Here is an 18,201-nt window from a genome sequence, read left to right as displayed (position 1 = left end):
GTTTTAAGTCTAGAGAAAAAGTTATTCGCATTTCGACTTTTCTAGAGAATGACTCGAAATGCGAAAGCAAAATATAGTTTATCAAGTTTTAGAATATAACGTTTTATGTTTTGCAAATTAAATTTCAAATTTTTCGCGTTTCTCGTTGGTTTTTGTTAAAGCTGTGTATCTACGTGATATCTTGTTGCGAGATTCAATAAATTGACGATGTGGGATATCAAAAATTGGTAATATAAATTGAAATTAATTTGCTTCACGATGCTTTCGGAATCCATCTTTATTTCGGAATTCATTATACTAATCTGATCAATAAGTTTAAAAACAACTCAACGCGCACCTGGCAAATAATAAAGAGATAACAGGAAAATCAAAAAATCACTTTAGTTCTTTACCACAAGCTATAAAATTTGAAGATGTAAATCTATGTGAACCGAGCAAAATTGCAAACATTTAATGAATTTTTTACTGAAATTGGAACCAATCTCTTTAAAAAAATTCCTATGACCGAAAATTCGTTTGAAGACTGCTTGTGTCCTATAAATAAATCTCATTATAACAATGAGTATTCTTCTGAATTATCCCACGACGAGCTCGATATAGCTTTTAAATCTCTAAAAAGAAATAAAGCTATTGGTGCTGATGAAGTAAGTGGTAACATAGTTGCAGATTGTTATGAAAGTCTGAAAGATATTCTTTATAAAGTGTTTAATACATCTATAAAACAAGGAGTTTTCCCGGATCAATTGAAAAATGCGAAAGTCATACCAATTTACAAACAAAGCGATAAAACAAATATTAACAACTATCGCCCGATTTCGGGTCTATCAACTTTTTCAAAAGTATTGAAAAGAATAATATATAATAGAATATTTAAATATTTTGACCAAAATAATATACTATATTCCAAACAGTTTGACTTTAAAAAAAATATTTCAACTGAGCACACAATTATTCCATTTGTTAGGGAAATCTCAGAATCTTTCGAAAAAAAAACAAAATACCCTAGGAGTCTTTATTGATCTTTCGAAGGCCTTCGATACCGTTGACCATAAAATATTGCTTAAAAAGCTCGAATACTATGGAATCAAAAACAAAATGCTAAAATGGTTACATAGTTACTTTTCAAATAGAAAGCAATTTCTTACCTATAATGATGGCCTTTAAAGTGACTATACTGAAATAATCTGCGGTGTTCCACATGGCTTAAAGCTTGATAAAACAAAATACATTCTATTTCACCCTATATCTAAAAAACGTTTTTACCAACAACCATGCCAAAAATTCTTATTGATGAACTAGAAATGAAAAAGGAAACTTTTACTAGTTTTCTTGGCATTTATCTTGATGAGAATGTTACATGGAAACTACATGTTGGCTACATTAGTACAAAGGTTTCTAAAAATATAGGAGTCCTCTATAAGTCAAGAAATTATTTAAACAAAACCATTTTAATCCAACTCTATTACTCATTTATACATAGTTATATTAACAATGCAAATATTGCTTGGGGAAGTACAAGCAAAAGTATGTTGCGTACTCTTTACCGTCGTCAGAAACACGCAATACGCTTAGTTTGTTTTGAAAATCGACTTACTCATTCAAAATTTTTATTCAAAAATATAAAAGTAATTAACATTTATGAAGTGAATGTATATAAAATATTATGCATTATGTTTCAATGTAAATTCAATCCGTCCTTACACGTTTTTAAAGATTTTATTACCTTAAAAACAAAAAATAACTATACACTACGAAATGATTACTCACTCTTTGAACCCTTTTGTTGAACAAAATTCAATCAGTTCTGTACAGCTTATCGTGCAGCCAATCTCTGGAACATAATTGTTTTACCTAATTTTGATTTATCAATTACCTTCCCAGTCTTTAAAAAGAAATTTAAAAAAATCATTCTTTTTAATGACAATATTTTGAAATACTTTTAAAAATAAGAAATTTGTATAAAATAGCTCTTTTGTTTTTTTTGTATTTTGTCATTTTTATTTGTCTATATTTATTAATGGCTTAAGTTATATTCTATTATAACTTTTTATGGTTTTGGTGACAAGATCATTAGATCTTCTATCAGATACCAAGTTTTTATTTAAATTAGTCTATATATCACGGATTTATTATATTACGAAAGCATATATCTCAGATTTCATTGTATAACGAGAACTTATATCACGGATTTTGTTGTATTACGAGAGCATATATCACAGACTTTATTGCATTACGACTAATTTAATATAAAACTGAAAAAAAATAATAAAAAAAAAATCTGAAATTTAGTGTGAAATTAACATCGAGTTGGAAAAAGGATACTTCCACTAAGGTATTGATATTTTGCCTGAGGTATGCATTAAAACTATCGTTGTGAAACGCCCAACAACCACTTGCCTACAATACCGAATCTTCTCATTAACATATCTTTTATTCGTCGTAACGATTAACGTCTTAATTTAACTCAAAATATTGCGATGTAACATGTAAACCTTTTTTAAACCAGCTGAAATCAATCAGAAGCGTTTCAAAGAATGCTGCCATATGCACGTACGATGTTAGTAAGGCAAAACTATCAATCTACTTCAAGAGTGTTTATCATAAAGGAATGTCAACGCCTAATGTGGAGAAAAAAACCAAAGGAGATTTCCTAGCATCCCGTCCCTTCTAATATGTACTTGCCGACCTATAAAAGATTTGTTGGGTAACGAGGTATGCAATACCTGCGACTAATACTAGGGCATTAGTTACAGGTATTGCATTTCTTACATACTGCATGCAGGCTAGAAAGCCTTTAAAACGTGCAAATTTAAAAAAGGGAGGTTGAATTTAGATCGTTTAATGCGTATTTCATGAATGACCCCAAAGCTGAAACTAATTCTAGTTTAGCTCTGGTCCATCACGTCCTAATTGTAAACCATGACCAATAATTTTGATTAACATGATGATTGACTTGCTATCCCAAGTATAGAATGTTTTTTTTCTTGCGCAACTTTCTCAAAAGTGCTTAAATTAGGACCGAGCAGTTGACCTAAACAGCACTACAGAATTACAGGAAATCTGCTGGAGGATTTGTTTTTAGACTTATAAAATCTAGAAAGAAGGATATTTATATGCCTTATAAGTTTAGAAAACTTAGCCGTAAGAACTCTTTTTAATGCATCATAATGATGAGTATATAAAAATCCTCGGTACAAGTTTTTTCTAAAAACACACAACCAAAAGTGTTACTTAAATACCGATCTCTAAAATGATGACTTATACGATCCATATTCCTGATATTAGGTACTCTTTTTTTATAATGAAATTTGTTTTGCAAGTTAATTATTTGAGAAAACCAAATTAAGAAAATCAAAATCTTACAATTTCCTTTCGAATTCAAAAGAAAACAAATTTATCATCCAAGTTCAACTAAATTTATAACCTTGACAACAGTGAAAAGTAAATTGGGTTTTTTCTTTAGAGGCCTCAAAACGTTTTGAACCAGTGATAAAAGCAAAAAATCTTCCGAATAATACAAAGCTAAATAACTTAAGAGCTGTTTTTGCTTATATATAAAAAAATCTCATCTTCAAAAATGCAAATTTCTAATTTTCAGAAATCTAATTCTCAAGCATAATTTCGAAGAAAAAAACTGTGATAAAATTTTTTTTTCAGATTAAGGAAAAGTTTATTCATTCGAAAATTTTGCTTTTAACTGTCGTATTTTCTCGGTTCCCAACGAGGAATTTCCCACTTATTCTTCGGCATATCTTCGAAAATGCGATCTTTCTCCGGTGGGATATTATCTGGTTGAAAATAAAGAAAAGGTACTTAAAAAGAAGAAATGAGAAACATAACATTTTTAGTTCTAAAAATTTAATGTTAAATTTTACACACCCCATCGTTTTATGATATAAAAGTCAATGTTGACTTGATAACCAAATTGAACTCGATAAGCAGACAAAAACAGTTAAGCATTAGATATCTATTAATCTATTTAAAAACAAGATATTAAGTTGTAAATTAAAGCAATTAAAGCTAAAACTCTTGCTCTAAAGGCTTAGAACTCGTATAATTGCTCACGTATAAGACGTATAAGAGATGTACGTGCAACGATATTGATTTTTTTGCGAACCATGTTCGTTGCGTATTGTTACAAATCTTTTGTTTTAAACAATAGAAATTAAATTATATTGAAGTCTGTCGGATTCGTCGAAAATTTTTGGTCTCGTCTAACCAGTCACATCAACTTCCTTTTAGTTATTCAAGATAACAGCAATAGAACCAAGTTTTAAGCTTGATTTTATATAGCAAGACATTCTTAATATTTTAAGAAATAGCGCTGATGATGATATAGAAATTGAGATCATTTACTTTAACTACTTTAGTACATGTGTAAGTAGAGATATAATAAATAGTACAAAATATCATCTAGTTTTGTAGCTACCTAGAGGACAATGATTTCATGACCAGGGAACCACTCCAACTTGTATATTGCTGCAGACATCCAGTTTATGAATATTATAACTTATCAATAAATATTATATTGAACTTTCTATTTTTATGTTTAACAACAGAAATATATACAGTTAAGGACAAATAACTTATACATAAAATGAATGTAAATACAATAAAGAAAAAAATAATTTGTCACAGTTTTAAAGAATTCAGCAAAACCAATTTATGGCAAACCACAAGAATAACTAAGTATTTAATTTTAACATAACATGATTTACCAGCTATATATAAACTAATTTTTATTTGACAAAAACAAAAGGTTTGTTTTGTGCTTTTTATGACAAATGAAATAATATATGAAATATGAAAGACGAAAACATGAAACATCTAGCCGCATTTTGCAAGATAATTATAAATTTGAATAACTTTTTAAAAGGTTTTGCATTATCAAATGAATTATAAAAAATCTTATTAGAAAATACACCTACTAAAAAAATAATGCATTGTTGAATATATATTAAGCTTATAGAGTAGTCGAGGCAAAAAATGGCGACATATCGAAAAAATACTAAAAAAATACACAAAATTAAGGCTGGTGAATGAAGGACCTAGGTATAGAATGAAACAAGATCTCGACAAAAAATTTTATTTAAGCTTTTTTATATTTTGCTATACTTTTTTTAGTAATTCAAAAAAAATTATCCTTACACGTCTATATTATCATTGAAAACACGAAAAAAGTTTAAAAAATTTACAAATGTTCGTCTTGAAAAAATGATAAAATCTGTTCGTGCCGACAACTAATTTCCTTTACCTTGGTGTAATTTGTTTAGTAATTTGCCAACGCGTGAAGTAGCTACTTTATCATAAACAGTCCAATCATATATATTAACTAGATATCTAACTCTCGCTTCCGCAGTGAAGCAAATTTTTTGCCAGCCAGATTTGTTTTGCCAGCCTTAAGATGAAGCAATGATAAATAAAAGCAAAACAAAAATGAATAATTGTCAGTTTAAATAAAACGGCTAACGGCATTAGAAACTTTAAACTTGCTTCACTTTTTCTTACAGAATTTTTGTGAAGTTAGACATCTTGTCAATACATATCATTGGAACAGTCTTATCAAACAAATGCTATAAAAGTTTTAACTAATACCAAGTGATCAGAATTTCTGTTTTAAAACTTCGGGCAGCCATTTTAATAGATTTTTTTGTTGACGGGTGAAAATTTAGAGGCTTCTATGATGCCTATGCTGTGTTTTGGTGTAAGATAGACACAAACTAAATGGGTTCCAGATGACTTTGCTGTAACCATTTAGACTACAGAACTTGAAAAATTTTTTCAGTTTAAACTTTGTTTTGAATGTTATATATTAAACTCTTTTAAGGTTGCTTACCCAGCCGGCATCTTCACGTTGTTTCAACGTTGATATTTGGTTGAAGCGTTGTTTCAACGTTGGTTAACCAAATCTAAACGTTAAAATAACGTTACTATTTAAACGTTGCTCAGTAAACGTTTTTTCAACGTTATTTCAACGTTGACAAAAAAACTCCGTTTTTAAATAACTATGCGTTGTGTTGGTGTTTAAAGTAAAATAAGTAAAAGCCAAAAAGTAATTGAAATAATCTTTTAGTATAACACGAAATCGGTTAATAATCTTTCAGTATGACACGGAATCGGAAAAGTTTCCAATAATAAAAGTTAAATTCTCTTCTGGTATTACATCTATTTCTTAAAGTTATTTTGTTATTGTATTAAAGTTAATTAATGGGCTAAGAGAAAGAGCTGTTATAACTTTTCCATTTCCACAGAAAGCAAACAGGATTGTGAAAATTTTGAGTTCACAACCACAGAAGAAAAAAGTGACAATGAGGATAGTGATTTTCTTCGAAAATATAAACAAAGAAAATATAAACAAAGAGAATTTCCTGGTTATTTTCCAAGTAGGCATTAGTTTATATGCTGGAATTATCATACATACATACATACAATACATACATACATACATACATACATACATACATACATATATATATATATATATATATATATATATATATATATATATATATATATATATATATATTAAGTTTATTAAGAAATCATATATACATTGTATATATGATTTCATATATACAATGACATGTTATCATATTGTTGTATTTATGAAATATATATTTTAATGGTTTGTGTAACTTAATTTTACTTTCAATTTATAATTTTAGAGCCAAAAGTTGATGCGTATGGAAAGAACCTAAACTCACCTTGCCAAAAGTTTTTCCAAGAAGATATCAATTCTTCTTTTCAAGATAAAGGTTATTGTCTCATTAAATTTATTTAATTAATTTAAAATAACATTGTGTTATTTTTAAAAAAAAGATACAATTATAATATAAAGTGTAATATTCAACTGATTGTGATACAAAGTGTTGACAAAGCTTTTTTAATCTATGTGTTTTAAGTTCAATTTGTTTAAAGAAATTAGTTAAAAACAATTTACCACACAATGAAGTAAAGAAAAATAGAAATAAACTACAGAAATTAGATAAAGTTGATAAGCTTCCAATGTCTGAAGGCAGTATGATATTTTATATTTTAAAGTAAATTTTTATTTAAATTTATTTTTTTTGTAGAAATATAAAATTCATATAAGATTTAAAAGTTTTAAAAACTGAAAAATTTCTTTACTATGCAAATACTAAAATTATTTTGTAAAACTTAACAAAATTTGTAGAGTTTCAAAAGAAAGTGTTGTATCTACTTACCAATATAAGAAATGAGATGCGAAATCAAAACAGTGACTGAGCCTGCTTCTAATAGTGAATTTGTAACCCAAATAAGGGTAATTTTATCAGAAGTGGAGTTCACTGAAGTGGATAAAGCATTAGATGATGAAAAAGTGCGCTCATCATGGGTGAGTTGTAATAAGTACTTTATTAAATAGTTATTTAGTTATTGAACATTACCCTTTAGTTAAAAAAAGATTGTTAAGATGGACAACAGTCCTTAAAAACATTAAAAAGTTCTTGAATTATATAGGAAAAAATTGTCCTGGAAAATACTTGGAACTTGGAATTTGTCCTAGAAAAATCCTGGATCACTTTATTAAAATTTGTCTTAGAGATCTGAAATAGTTCAATGTTTTGATATCATATTTGACCCAAACCATAATGTTAGATTTACTTTATGTTTTTTGTAGGTAAATCAGCTACAATTAATTGAAGGAACATCTTCAAAAGATAGAATACACAAAATTATGCTGAGGTAATTAACTGATAGCTCTTATCACATTCATAATTACTTTTTACAAAACTTATTTGTTTAATAATTTTAGAAAAAATTTATTTCATAATAAATTCAATTTAAATATTTGAAAAATTATTATTTATTTATAATCATTTCACAGTTACATTATCTTTTAAAAATTTAGAATATTTTCAAACAATTTTATGGCCTCAATGAATATGAAAGGCAAAGATGGAAAAATATGCTTTAAGAACACTAATTTATATTTTTACATTGTTAAAGGTATATCTTTATAAATTATGTGAAACTTTTCCATTCATTATTTCAAATCTTCCTTTTTTGATTTTTACTTTATATTTTCTTTTTTTTTACAGCTTCTACTATTATAAACAATGGAGCGACAGAAACTTTGATTGATGGAATATTGACTTCCTAAAATATGCTCATTTCGAAAAGGTGGCAGTAAAGAAAAGAAATTTGTGTTGATTTTATTCAAATATATGTAAATATATGTAATATTTAAATATATATATATATCATAAACAAATGTTATCTTTTTCTTTACAAATATATGTCTAACTAAACTTAACTAAAAATAGTCTAACTGTAGACTGAGTATATTTTATACGCTTAATATACATTGATAGTCCAATAGACACAATTAATTGAGTCTATTGAAGATTGATTTAACGTTGATAAATCAACGTTGAAAAAAACTGTCATTCTAAACGTTATTTCAACGTAAATTCAACGTTCTTATAACGTATTTTGCGTCGATTGAACGTTGATTTAACGTTTGAACCGAACGTTGATTTAACGTTGATAAATCAACGTTGAAAAAAACTTTCATTCTAAACGTTGCTTAAACGTAAATTCAACGTTAGGTTTCAACGTTAATTCAACGTTATTTCAACGCTGATTGCCGACTGGGTTACCCAGCAAGCACACAACGTTGAAATAACGTTGATCAACGTCGATCAACGTTATTTCAACGTTGTGTGCTTGCTGGGCAGTATAAAATGTTTTTGCATATGATTGTTTGTGCTCATACTTATGCAGCCTTTGTTTCCTGCATTCGCCTAATAAACTCGTCAACATGATAATCGGCAAATTTTTTCACTACATTTTTCCTTTTTTGGTATCTTGAATTGATAAAATACCTTTCTCTTTTTTTAAACCTCGTGCTTTACGAATTTTTTGATTCCATCACGTCAAAGCATTCAGCAGCATACATTCTGGACCAAGACACTGGAGTCAGTGTTTTGTTCAGTTGAATTTGAGGACTATTGTTTGAGTTTTTTATTTTATATTTAATGGCTTCAGTAATTTTGTCCGAATTTTGGCACTTGCTTTCATCACTTATAACTTTTGAAGACTTTGGCATTTTATATTTCAGGTGGTAACCTTAGAAATAAATGTTGATTTTTGATGAAATTTTCAAAAAAAAACATTTCTATTATATTTAAGAATTTTAATACCTTATCAAAAATGTATAACATGAATAAGTTTTTTTAATATGATTGTCAACATATTGATATAATTGTGAACTGGTTGCTGTTACTTTTCCCTAGCAACGCCCTAGCAGCATGTAAATGTCCTAAATTGTATAGCTAATAGCCACTATATAACTTTAAAGAATAGCCCTAACATTTTTATGGCTATACTTTAAAGTTATATACTTTAAAGTTATAAAGTTCTGGTCTTACTTCCGAAGAAGTATAATTGCCAATATAAAGATAGTTTTTTGTTACTATCCTAATAAAATTTAAAAAAGGTGATTCATAAAAGTTTATTTGATCCACATTTAAGATCTAAAATTCAAAAACATTTCTGCAATTAATTCACAAGGAAAACAAGTGGACAGTAGTTGCGACAAGCTGACCAGAGTTAAAAGTCTCTAAAATTTTTAAAAATAAATTTTTTGAATGATATCTTACACATGCATACTGTGTTGGTGATACAGGACTGAAGGTGGTAACCCTAGAAATAATTTATTTTTTGATTTTAAGCTATTTATTGATATTTTGTAGTAAAACGTGATTCTATTTCAAAGAATTAAAAAAAAAAATCATTCAAAAATAAATTAGTTAAACTTCAAACAATGGGGTGTGTTAGAAAACATAATATCTCACTATATAATAATTCTAGAGCTTCGAAATTTTGCAAAAATATTTATTATATATAATATTTTCATTTGTCATAGGATTTTTTTATTTGCCTCGATAACTCGAAAGTTATGCGAAATGTTTCAGAGTTTATTTATTTAGTCAATCAAATAAGTACTAAATTTCATATAAATCTGAAATTTGCTCTTTATATTACAAAATCCAATAAGAAATGATTTATCAATGTCTTATAAAAATGTCCTGAAAATTTCAGTTCATATATCCATACCATTTTTAAAAAACCATATTTTGAAATGTGGAATGTCTCAAAAATTATTAAACCTGGGAAACGAGACTTTTAACAAAGTATTTAAAAAATAATGCTTAAAAACCACCAGATATATGAATGTTGTTTTTCATTTGAAACCTCAACATCTACTATGCCTTTTTTGATTTTTCTTAGTTTTTTACACTGTTTTAACACCATAATAGAAGATTTATTATCAGCCTCCATTAGTTTCTTGGAAGTTATTTGTCCTTTAATTCCAAAACTTTTCAAAACAATTAAGAAATTCAAAATAAGAAATTAATGAAGTCTATTTATCTGAATTTTTTAATTAATAAATTAACTAACAAATTCATATAAATAGACTTCAAAACAAAAAAAAATTAGCCTTCGATAAGCAATTCATGTCACCAGACACACTTCATGCTTATCCTTTTAACTACTCTTCAATATAAAATTTAATATCTTTAATACACTAGTGGCCATAGGAATGTAACTTTTACCATTTTTCTTAGAAAAGTTGACATATCATGCATTTGGTGGATTTAATTATTTATTTTTATATTTAAACCACATCATCTATTATTTGGCTTATTGGAAATCGCAAATTTTAATCGTTTATATCAATTTTAAACATAATTATGGATTATTATAGTTAATTGGTATCAAAAATGAGTCATTGCTCTGCTAATGGGTTTCTCTAGTGAAAGGTGAATGTCTAATTATTTTTGTGCTTTTGTGAAATTTAGTCTATTTATTGTGATGACTAATAGTTAATTATGTAACTAATTAATATTTTTATCCATAAATCTTTTAAGCTATAAATACAAGATCATTGTTTTGTAGTCATTTCGTTGAGTTTCAACAATTGCTGGTGAAAAGTCGACAATGCTCTTGAAGATTTAGTGTGTTTTTTAAAATTGCACTTTTATTTACAATAGCGAAAGGATATTGTTTATTACGTGGAGAAGGTTATTCGACATGGAAATCGCCAAAAAGTTGGAAAATGGAGCAACAAAATCTGGAGTTAAGAACCGAAGCCACTTAAGAACCAAAGAGCAACTTCAGCTGAAATTAAAAATGATTTAGAGGCTGCCGGAGTTTCGGTTAGTTCAAGAACAATTTGCCGAAGGCTTTTTGAAAATGGTTTAAAAGCAAGAAGACCCAGAAAAAAAACATTTAAACAAAAAAAGAAAGAATCATTTGATTTGGGCAAAAGAACACAAGAAGTGGACAAAGGAAGACTGGGCAAGAGTTATTTGAGTTGATAAAAGCAAAATTTCCATTTTTGGAAGTGATGGAATCAATTATGTGAGAAGAAGGCCCAGTGAAGATCTTTCACCTGAGTTCACATTGGTTACAATGGAGCATCCCATAAGTGTAATGATGTGGGGATGCATGACAAGAGATGCTGTGGGTTGTATCCACATTGTGGATGGTATTTTAAACGGCAAAAAATACCAAGAAAACATATCAACTTAAATTTTCAAATAACAATTGGTTATGATTTTTTTTTATCAAGATTAAACTTTTAGAAGGCATAGTTTAGGCACTTTATGCATATTTTTAAAAAAATACAAAAGTAATCAGAGGATTTTGAATTTTGCACTTTGAAAAAAAAAAAAAAATTCATTTCTCAACCTAAAGTTAAATAGTTACCATGTAAAAAGAGCAGGAATTACTTATCGAAAGAAATCCAAACAAATAATTTACTTAGCTTTGCGCAACAACGAGTTAAAAATTTATTATAAAAGCTCTGTGCAAAATTTCTTTTATTTTTCAGGTGATAGAAAATTCAAGTGAACTAATAACAAGAATTCAGTCGCAAAAAAAAGATAATATTAATAACAACGAAAAAAAAAAAAGTGAAAATTAAACAATAATGGCAAAAACTAATTTTACGACTTTTAAAAAATACATATTTTAACTTTTAAAATAAAATCAAAGTACAAACTCACAGAAATTCTCCATCGATGGCCAGTTCTTCATTTCATCCATTGATTTTTGTGTGTATGGACCAAGATAAAACAAAGGAAAACCTAATAATTCAATAGAATAAAGTTTTAGAAGAAAAAACTAAAAAAAACATTTGAATTTTCAAATCTATTACCTAAAAAATTAGACTTTTTTTGTTGTGCAAATTATGATTATAATGATGGAAGATTGCAAATTATAAACTTTATCATTAAAACATCAATAAAGGCACAAATACACTAGCAACCAAAAGTTTAAGACTACTCCAAACTTTTGTTTGAATTTGCACATAAATTAATTAAAGATAATTGTTATCTTATTGCAGTTAAAAGACCTTTAAAAGAATATCTGAAATTTTTAAAAAAATATTTAATTTGAAGCTAAATAACTGTTACATTATTAAGACAAATAATTATTATTATACAAAGAAACTGTAGTAGGAAAATCTGTAGTAAGAAACTTCATTTTAAGCAAATTAATTATGATTGGACCACTTAAATGGATATGTATGGTAAATTTTGGAATTAATATTTTTATCTGTTATCTTACTTCTTGAATAAAAGATTCAAATTTTTTGAAAAAAAGTCAAGTAAATAATATAGTTTCATATTTCTTAACTATTTAAGGAGGATTAGAGAGATATTTTCAAGAATAATGCATCAGGGCTGCATATAATTGAAAAGGCTTTGTTTTGTAACAGGATAATGACCCAAAACATACTGCAATAGTATGTAGAAAATATATAGAAAAAAAAGAATGCAAGGGCTAGCTACAAATTATAATATGGCTACCTTAATCCACAGACTTAAATGTCATTAAATAGCTATGGGAAGAATAAGACTGTAATATCTGAAATCATTGTTTAACAGCTAAAAAAAAAAAATTTTACAAAATGTTCTGAAGAATCTAATAACGACTCAGAAAATCAGTTGTTAAAGGGAATGGAAGTTTATTTAATGAAAATACAATTTTGGTAGCCACTATCAACTTGAAAAACATAAATTTTTGTACAAATAGAAATAGATTTTAAATTATAATGCACTCATTACATACAGTTCTTTGCAACTTACTCACAAAATGTCTTCGAAAACTCGTATTTTACACAAAAATACAAGGAAATGCATAATTTTTAATGTAACTCAAAACTTTTTGTCAATAGTATAGATTCACATACATAAGTACATACATACATACAAACATACATACATACATACATACATACATACATACATACATACATACATACATACATACATACATACATTGCATATTTACATAAATGTAAACATACAAAATGTAATTGACATTCAGCTCAAAATTATTTCATTTTGCTATCAAAGTGTTAGTTTTCTTATTGGACTGTAGTGCAGAAAAGAAAGCACACTTAAAAAAAACTGGTATTAAAAAGTTCTTTTTCTTTTTTTATCTCTGATGGAGAAAAGAAAGTAATTAAGAATTACAAAAACAAGTGCAATATGTGTTCTTAAGGAGGAAAGGTAGAGTGTATGGCAAATTTCAAAACAACACAATATTCTCTGCAAAAAAGGACAAATAACCTTTAAACAGGAGACAAAGTTGGATTACTTAAATAACGTTAAGTGCTGAAGATCATTATGTTAAATTTATGATCATTATCCTAAAGTTTTGTCTAGAGAAAATCAACATCTAATACCGCCACAAATTACAGAAAGATTTAATGAAAATTATTGTTGGCATTGCTCGTTCAATGCTCAAAAGACGAAAGAGATCTAAAAGAGTGTACAAGTGTACAACTCAGTCGCCTGACTTATGACCAACAGAGTTAGTACATGGTGAAATGGACAAATAGTTAAACGTCAATCTCCAAATAAGTAATTTAGATCTTGCTCTATTTTGTTAGGGTAAATACAGAGTTCTGGCAACATATTAAATAGATAAGTTTAAAAAAGTATAAAACTTAATTTCAAAAAAATATATTTTTACTGATAGCTCCAAAGGCTATTGACACAAAAATAACTGGTTCTTGAGCCCAGGTTCTCTTAATGAGTGCAAGAATGGACGCCATATTTTTGCTTTTCGCTTCTTTTCTAAACTTTACGGTAATCATACACTCCCTCCACCCCCATTTTCACTGAAGAATAATTTCTTATCCAAACCTGGATCGTCAACTTTTTTATATTGAGAAAATGGTACCTTTTTTTAGCAATAATAGTTTTTAAAAGTTTAAATTAAATTGGTTATGATCTTTAAGCATCACGAAACACTTTTTCATCAATTTACTCGATTCCAAAATATTATATCAATGTTCACGACGTTATCGATTGGTAAGGCAATCTCTGCATGTTAAAAGCGACCAATAATTGGTTCTTATGGCAACATAAACTCTAAAACTCTCTGCACCAATGTGATTCATAATCAGTTGAAAATATTTCTTTCCAAGGAAGTTAAAACAATCCACAAAATAAATATATCGTTCATTGTTTTCAAACGAAGAAAAGCTTTAACACAAAAGCTGAATTGTACTCAGCGAAATGTTATTATTTTTACATTGTTGTAGCATATAAAAAGAATTAAATGATAAACTGTAATTTGACATCTAAAAGTATAAATGTTTCGTACTACATCACGCTTCCTTCGTCTGCTTGATGATAACCTTTTATATTGCGTGAGCAACGCTTGCCAAACGATTTCAGCGATTGGTGCGTCAGCAACACTTTACCTTCCCTCGCTCGATGGTAGCTCTCAATGCACTTGCTTTAATGTACCTATGTAGCCAATTAAATGTGAAAGTCTTCTTTCAGGCTCAGAGGAAATAAGTCTGAGAGAAGACTTTACGCGATAAGAAGAATCCAATCTCTATCACTTCAAATGGTTTTTTTAAAAACTAGAAACTTTCTTTTTGGATAATCTAAATTACTCTAAAAGTGTAATTTGATTCAAAAGTTAGTAAATACATATTTAAACAAAATATCTAAAAATAGCACAAGTTGATATATATATATATATATATATATATATATATATATATATATATATATATATATATATATATATATATATATATATATATATATATATATATGTATATATGTATATACATATAAATATTACAAAATACACGTTTTGTAAATTTCTAGCAATAGTTTTATTTCATTTTTGGAATTATAAATTAAGTCTACAAAATAAATTTAATAGTTAAAAAAAACTTTCCTTTCAATTTATTTTAAAGGTAAACTTTGATAAAGAATTCAAGTCTAAAATACTAAGTTTAAGTCTAAAGTTTACTTCAGCAGAAAATTTCAAAATATTGGTAATAAAAACTATAAGACTTTTTTTAAGACGTTTTTAAGACAGTTGTCGCAAATTTACTCATTACTTAAGTAATGCGTCAATTTGCGACACTTAGTATCATTATAATAATACCACTCTTAGTATCATTACGCCTACGCATTGTAAAAATTCACAAAACAAGTCATTTTATGGTATGTTCGCAGACATCAAGCCGATTATGTTTTCTGATGGAACATAAGTTAATTTACTTTATTTGTCGGACCGACATCGGGCCGATGAAGTAAAACGATGTCGATCTAAAGCTGATATAAAAGATGTTGGCAAGACATTGGACCGACGTCCATGTGTTTTCTGGGTTGTAATTAAGATTGATGGAATTTAACATGCAAATAATAGTTTTGTTGGAGCAAAAAAAGACTAAAACTAAAAAATTCTATTTTTCTGAGAGAGTGACCTAAAGATCACAGTTTTGAACTTAACATGTTGGCTGGAAACTAATTAATGTGTTTACTGACACTATTGCAGCTTGATGTTGTTTTTCAATCAATAAATGGATAAATGTAACAATTATAATATAATAACAATAATGATAAAGGTTAAATGAAAAATTTGATGTAGCTAAAATAGCACTTTTCAACTTTTTAATACGTTAGCTATAGAAGAAAAAGTCCTTTATGAACTCTGCGAACCGAATTTTTGCAAAAGATCAATAAAGATTTGCAGTTGTTATTGATACGCTTAATCATAAAGATGGGTAAGGAAAAGATGAAAAATTAAACTTGGTCTTACTAAAAATTGAATACAGGTAATTACGAACCTGGACACTAGGGTGGCTGTAAGCTATAAGTGATTTTCTAAAAATTAAGATTTATTAAGAATATTAATATTATTTCGCAGCCACCACCCAATATTATGTTTCAATCATCAAAAAAACAAAAAAAAAAACGGTCTGAGCAAATTTTCAAACCCTCAATCCTTTTGAAGTTAGAACATAGTATAGGGAACATATACGTATATGTATATTTAGTATATACAACGTATATGTTTAGGGAACAATTGATTCCGTTAAAAAACGATACACTCTTCCCAACAAATAAACAAAATAAATGAGAGGGTTAAAAGTATTAATATGCCTTAAAACAATACAAAGCTTAATGTAACTAATTCCTATAACCTACTAAATTTGACGATTTATCTTAAATAACCAAGTCTCTTAATAAATAAAACTAGTATTAATGTAAATGGTGTTTTTTTTTAGAAGTATAGTAATATAAGTTAGCAACACTTGTTTAATTGGCGGCCATTTTGACAGGTGTCAAACCACAGGATTCTATTCTAGGTTCACTTTTGTTTCTAGTCTATATAGATGATTCAAATAAAGCTTCTAACCTTATGAGTATCATGTTTGCCGACGATACTAATTTATTTCTGTCAAACAGTGACATTTATGAGCTTTTTTCAAATATGAATGAAGAACTCAATCGCATCTCCAACTGGTTTAAGTGCAACAAGTTAACTTTAAAAATTGACAAAACAAAATGGATCCTTTTCCACTCTCTCGCAAAAAAGCGTTTTTTACCAAATAATTTACCTAAACTTTTTATTGATAAAATTGAAATAAAAAAGGAGTCGGTCACAAGATATTTAGGCATTTACATTGATCAAAATATTACATGGAAGTATCATATCGACTTTATTTCTACTAAATTGGCAAAAAGTATTGGAATTCTATATAAAGTCAGGTACTATCTAAGTAAACAAAACTTAATTCAACTCTACTACTCATTTATTCATAGCTATTTAAATTATGCAAATGTTGTTTGGGGAAGTACCTCTAAAACTAAGTTGCGAAATCTTTACCATCGTCAGAAACACGCAATGCGTATAATATGTTTTGAAAATCGTTTCTCTCATTCAAATATTTTATTTAAAAACATTAAAGCACTCAACGTCTACGAACTTAATGTCTATAATATTTTATGTTTTATGTTTCGCTGTAAAAATGAACAACCATTGTCGATTTTTAAAGATCTTTTTACCCATAAAGCTATAACCAAATATCCTTTACGAAATAATAATTTATTACTTGAACCCTTTTGTCAAACAAAGTTTTATCAATTTTGCATAAATTATTGAGCACCATATTTATGGAACAAAATTGTTGTTCCAAATTTTGATTTGTCAATTTCATTTTCAGTTTTTAAAACTAAATTAAAAAACGAAATTCTTTCTACTGGTAATATATATAAATATTTTTGAAATGAAAAATTATTTTTACTCTGGATAATTTGTAAAATTATTTTCAGTTTTTGTTAATTCTACATTGTTACTAGTTATTAAATCAATTGTATTTTTATTTTATTATATATGGAGGTTGATATATTTTATATGGTTCTGGCGACAAGATCTTTTGGATCTTCTTTCAGATACCAAGTTATTGTATCATTGTTATATTACGATTAATAATTGTAAACTAAAAAAAAAAAAAAAAGTTTATGTTTAGGTTGGTTTAGCATTTCAGCATGAACAAACTGACGCCTGAAACTTCCGAATGGTGCAAATATATTTTGAAAAACTCACGAAATACATATTTCACACTATTATGGTCAACATAACGTCCATATTATGTTCAACATAACTTTCCATCAGAACGATTAATTCAATAAACCATGAAACGTTTTCAAACAACGTTTACTTTAAATAATAATACGCATCCACAGAGACACAGTGTGTACAGAAGAAGTTGTTGTTGCTGTAGAACGTAGCATAAAGGAAGACCCGAATCAGTCTACCCGCAATCGTGCATAGCAATTGGATATGTGTCCATCCACTTTATGGAAAATTTTGCGGAAAGATCTTGGTTTGCATGCTTACAAAATC

The 18,201-nt window shown here is 27.7% G+C and overlaps 1 long non-coding RNA gene and 2 pseudogenes across 2 annotated transcripts; 1 reads left to right on the top strand and 2 right to left on the bottom strand.

Moving 5' to 3' along the window:
* The window catches only part of LOC149884326 (uncharacterized), a 395,582-nt pseudogene that overhangs the window by 224,787 nt on the left and 152,594 nt on the right, over positions 1-18,201 (bottom strand).
* On the bottom strand, positions 3,571-14,174 carry LOC149884334 (uncharacterized). The gene is made up of 3 exons (XR_016455875.1): positions 14,014-14,174; positions 12,036-12,116; positions 3,571-3,788 (listed from the first exon to the last, which is right to left on the bottom strand). It is a non-coding gene; the product is annotated as an uncharacterized LOC149884334 (long non-coding RNA).
* On the top strand, positions 5,684-11,559 carry LOC149884335 (uncharacterized; annotated as a pseudogene). The gene is made up of 8 exons (XR_016455528.1): positions 5,684-5,704; positions 6,218-6,383; positions 6,666-6,755; positions 7,175-7,354; positions 7,640-7,704; positions 7,871-7,968; positions 8,061-8,167; positions 11,373-11,559. The product of XR_016455528.1 is annotated as an uncharacterized LOC149884335 (transcript).

The sequence above is a fragment of the Hydra viridissima genome, unplaced genomic scaffold (assembly GCF_058129835.1).
Source record: "Hydra viridissima isolate aposymbiotic clone 2 unplaced genomic scaffold, HvirCarnegie_v1 scaffold_9, whole genome shotgun sequence".
Taxonomy (NCBI): domain Eukaryota; kingdom Metazoa; phylum Cnidaria; class Hydrozoa; order Anthoathecata; family Hydridae; genus Hydra; species Hydra viridissima.
Note: the sequence above shows the minus strand (reverse complement) of the source record. Positions and strands in the feature narration are given on the sequence as shown.